This window comes from Triticum dicoccoides, chromosome 3B, assembly GCF_002162155.2.
Source record: "Triticum dicoccoides isolate Atlit2015 ecotype Zavitan chromosome 3B, WEW_v2.0, whole genome shotgun sequence".
Classification (NCBI taxonomy): Eukaryota; Viridiplantae; Streptophyta; class Magnoliopsida; order Poales; family Poaceae; genus Triticum; species Triticum dicoccoides.
Genome location: NC_041385.1, coordinates 513176375 through 513181773, shown reverse-complemented (window position 1 = coordinate 513181773; position 5399 = coordinate 513176375).

The following is a 5399-nucleotide window of genomic DNA, read 5'->3' as shown; positions in this document are numbered from 1 at the left end:
GGAGATGTGCTCAAATTCATATATGATTTTCATGCAGGGCACATCTCTCTTGAGAGTTTGAACACTTCATACATAACACTCATTCCAAAGGGGAGTACTCCATTGACACCAAATGATTTTAGGCCCATCTCTTTACTAAACTGATGTCTGAAACTTGTTACTAAGCTACTGGCAAATAGGTTACAAAAGGTGATTCTGAAGTTGGTCCGCATCAACCAATATGGTTTTCTTAAAGAAAGATCTATTCATGATTGTTTGGGGTGGGCAGATGAATATCTGCATCAATGTCATAAGTCAAAGGAAGAAATCATTGTACTTAAATTGGATTTTGAAAAGGCTTTTGACACCATTGAACATCAGGCAATGTTGGATATTTTGAAAGCCAAAGGTTTTGGGGACAGATGGATTACATGGATCAAATTATTGTTTACTTCTGCTTCGTCTACTATATTGCTTAATGGTGTTCCTGGAAAAAAGTTTTATTGCCTTAGAGGTGTAAGGCAGGGGGACCCACTATCCCCTCTCTTTTTTGTGCTTGCTGCTGACTTACTTCAGTCAATCCTAAACAAGGCAATGAACCTGGGCTTGATAACTTCTCCCTTGCAAGTGGAGTCATGCCCTGACTTTCCAATAGTACAATATGCTGATGACACCCTGGTTATTCTTCAAGAAGATGCAAAGCAACTACATTGCCTCAAAGCCCTTCTCAATACTTTTGCAGATGCCACTGGCCTTAAAGTAAACTACAATAAATCAAGTATGATTCCAATAAATGTGCCAGAAGAGAAGGTGAAGATTTTGATAAATACTTTTCATTGCAAGAAGGAATCATTTCCAATCCAATATTTGGGAGCACCCCTAGGCCTTCATAAGCCTACTATTGAGCAATGTTTTCCTCTTGTCACAAGACTGCAGAAGAAGCTTGTGGGTTTGTCCACCTTTATGACATTGGCTGGAAGATTGCTGCTAGTGAAATCTGTCCTAAACTCACTGTTGATTTATCTCATGGGATGCCTTGATGTGCCTGTCACCATCAAAACCCAAGCCATAAAGTACTTGAGACATTGCCTTTGGAGAGGCCCTGATCTAGATGACCATAGACCTGCCATGGTGGCATGGAGCACTGTGTGTAGACCTAAAAATCAAGGTGGCTTAGGAGTGATTGATATTTTTGTTCAGAATAAGGCCCTTCTTCTTAAGAATCTACATAAGTTCTACAACAGACACAATATTCCCTGGGTCAACTTGATTTGGGAATCATATTACAACAATGATTCTCTGCCTGGTAATAGCTGGATTGGATCTTTTTGGTGGAAGGCAAACCTTAAGCTGATGGACAACTATAAGTATTTGGCCAGATGCAACATAGGTGATGGAAAGAGTGCTTATTTCTGGACTGATCTTTGGCACTCTAATTGTTTGCAAGATATGTTCCCTCATCTATTCTCTTTTGTGAAAAACAAGGATGCTACTGTTCACACCATTCTCCAAACTGAATACTTAGAGGACCTATTCCATCTACCACTGACTGTGCAAGCCTTCTAGGAATTTGAGGCTATGGAGGACATATGCATTGATTTAAGGGCCTCTGATACTTTAGATTGCATTGACACCTGGAGTTACATTTGGGGAGATGAGAAATTCTCTATTGCTAAGGCATATAAGGTAATGATGGGAGTTAAAGTTGTGCCACAGCAGTTCAATTGGATCTGGAATAGCTCTTGTCAACCAAAACACGAGGTGTTTTTTTGGAGACTACTTCATGACAGGCTGAATACTAGAAATCTTCTGAGAAGGAAATCTTTTCAACTGGGCAACTATAATTGTGCTGTCAACAATTGTCCACAGGAAGAAACTCTTCAGCACCTTTTCTGGACTTGCCCTTTTGCAGCTCAATGCTGGGACCTAGTTTGCCCTTCAAGGCAGGCGAATGTTTCAATCATGGAAGCTTTTCTTGATCTCAATCAGAAACTTCATGTGCCTTTCTTCATGGAGATAATCATCCTTGCCTCCTGGGCTATCTGGATCTCCAGGAACAATATGATTTTCCAAGAAATTCAGCCTAGCATTCAAAGGTGGAAAGCCATCTTCCTGGAGGAGCTCAATCTTCTTAGATTTAGAATTAAAAAAGGTTATGCTGGAGCCTACTGTTATTGGCTGGATAATTTTGTGTTGTAAACCTAGTTCCTAGTTCTTAGTTGCTAGTTTTCTTTCTTTTGTTCGTTCTGTTTTTTCCTTGGCTTATCTCAAGCCTTATGTACAGTGGAACCTTTTTGTCTTTCTTACCCTGAAAATAATAAAAAATTGTAGTGGGGTTTTGCCCTACTGTGTATAGTAAAAAAAGCCTCAGAGTGACACTTGCGTAGGATCTGTTCCTGTTCATGCTCAGGTACACAATGTCTAATAACACCATCTACTCCTTCTTTATAAAGGTGTGGGTCATCCCATAAGTAATGTCTTAAATCATAGAAAACCTTTTCTTTTGCTGGTACGTGAAACTAGGTGGTATAAATTTAGCAACAATGTAATTAGCATAATCAGCATACCATGGAGCAGTACGAGCAGCATTTATGATAGCTAATTGTTCGTGAGGAAAGCTATCATCAATAGGTAGTGGGTCATCAAGAACAATCTCTAACCTAGACAAGTTGTCTGCAACGGGGTTCTCAGCTCCCTTTCTATCAATAATATGCAAATCAAATTCTTGTAGTAGGAGAACCCATCTAATAAGTCTAGGTTTAGCATCTTTCTTTTCCATAAGATATTTAATAGCAGCATGATTAGTGTGAACAGTTACTTTAGAGTCAACGATATAAAGTCTAAACTTATCACAAGAAAATACAACTGCTAAAAATTCTTTTTCAGTAGTAGCATAATTTCTCTGGGCACTGTCTAGAGTTTTACTAGCATATTGAATAACATTTAGTTTCTTATCAACTCTTAACATCGCACATAATTTCAAAGGGTAAATTCCAATCAGGTGGCTGAACAATAGGTGCAGAAATCAAAGCTTTCTTAAGTATTTCAAATGCTTCTACACAATCATCATCGAATACAAAAGGAATATATTTTTGTAAAAGATTAGTCAGAGGCCTAGAGATTTTAGAGAAGTCCTTAATAAACCTCCTATAAAAACCGGCATGACCAAGGAAACTTCTTATACCTTTAATGTCTTTAGGACACGACATCTTTTCAATAGGATCAACTTTAACTTTATCAACTTCAATACCTCTTTCAGAAATTTTATGCCCCAAGACAATGCCTTCATTAACCATGAAGTGGTATTTTTCCCAATTCAAGACAAGATTAGTTTCTTCACAACTCTGCAAAACTCGATCAAGATTGCTGAAGCAATCAGCAAAAGAAGATCATAAACAGAGAAATCATCCATGAAAACCTCAACAATCTTTTCACAGAAAGGTAGTTGGTGCATTACATAAACCAAAAGGCATACGTCTATAAGCAAAAGTACCGAAAGGGCAAGTAAAGTGGTCTTTTCTTGATCCTCTTTTGACACAGGTATTTGAGAGAAACCAGAGTAACCATCTAGAAAGCAAAAATGTGTGTGTTTGGATAATCTTTCTAGCATTTGATCAATAAAAGGCAAAGGGTAATGATCCTTTTTAGTAGCTTTATTTAATTTACGGAAATCAATTACCATCCTATAACCTGTAACAATTCTTTGCGAGATCAATTCATCTTTGTCATTAGGAACGACAGTAATACCTCCCTTCTTAGGGATACAATGGACATGACTTACCCACTGACTATCAGCAACGGGATAAATTATACCTACCTCCAGGAGCTTTATGAAAGTACAACTATCCCTAGGTGGTTTTGGTAATTCCTAACAACATATAGCTCATTGGGCTAATACTATTCCAAGACAAATAATTCAGGAAAGCTCAATGAATGGCATGGCATGGATGAGGAAAGTGGATCCCTCAAAATACTAAGGACAAAAGGATTACCTCAAGCTCAAAAGCTCAAGACTCTACATTTTATATTTTAGTGATCCAAGATCATATTGAGTCTATAGGAAAAGCCAATACTATCAAGGAGGGATGATGTGTTGCTTAATGAATTTCTTGCTCCATGGTGCTTAGTGATATGCTCCAAAACCCTCAACTACTTTCTCATATCCACATATGACCCAAACCAAAAGTCAAACTCGGCCCCACCGATTCTTTCTATCCGGCGCCACCGAGTTCAGATGTCATAGTCCCTGCCACAAACCCTAGGCAAATCGGTCTCACCGATAGGGATCTCGGTCTCATCGAGATGGGATTGTAATCTCTCTGTCTCCCTTCGTAACGTTTTGGTCTAACCGAACTGAGCGATCGGTCCCACCGAGATTGCAATGTAAACTCTCTGTTTCCTTTTTGTAACATTTCGGTCCCACCAAAATGAGCGAACCGGTCCCACCGAGTTTACCTGACCAACTCTCTGGTTAGCTTGTTACCAAAATCGTTCTCACTGAGTTTGTGTAATCGGTGTCACCGAGATTACGTTATGCCCTAACCCTAACCATATCGGTCCTACCGAGTTGCATGTCGGTCCCACCGAAAACCCTAACAGTCACTAGGTTTACTAAATCAGTCTGACCGAGTTTGTTGATTCGGTCCCACCGAGATTGGTAAATTGTGTGTAATGGTTAGATTTTGTGTGGAGGCTATATATACCCCTCCACCTCCTCTTCATTCGTGGAGAGAGCCATCAGAACAAACCTACACTTCCAACTTACCATTTCTGAGAGAGAACCACCTACTCATGTGTTGAGGCCAAGATATTCCATTCCTACCATATGAATCTTGATCTCTAGCCTACCCCAAGTTGCTTTCCACTCAAATCTTCTTTCCACCAAATCCAAATTCTGTGAGAGAGAGTTGAGTGTTGGGGAGACTATCATTTGAAGCACAAGAGCAAGGAGTTCATCATCAACGCACCATTTGTTACTTCTTGGAGAGTGGTGTCTCCTAGATTGGCTAGGTGTCACTTGGGAGCCTCCGACAAGATTGTGGAGTTGAACCAAGGAGTTTGTAAGGGCAAGGAGATCGTCTACTTCGTGAAGATCTACCGCTAGTGAGGCAAGTCCTTCGTGGGCGACGACCATGGTGGGATAGACAAGGTTGCTTATTCGTGGACCCTTCGTGGGTGGAGCCCTCCATGGACTCGCGCAGCCGTTACCCTTCGTGGGTTGAAGTCTCCATCAACGTGGATGTATGATAGCACCACCTATCGGAACCACGACAAAAACATCCAGGTCTCCAATTGCGTTTGAATCCTCCAAACCCTTTCTCTTTACATTCTTGCAAGTTGCATGCTTTACTTTCCGCTGCTCATATACTCTTTGCATGCTTTCTTGAATTGTGTGAAGATTGCTTGACTTGTGCTAAGAT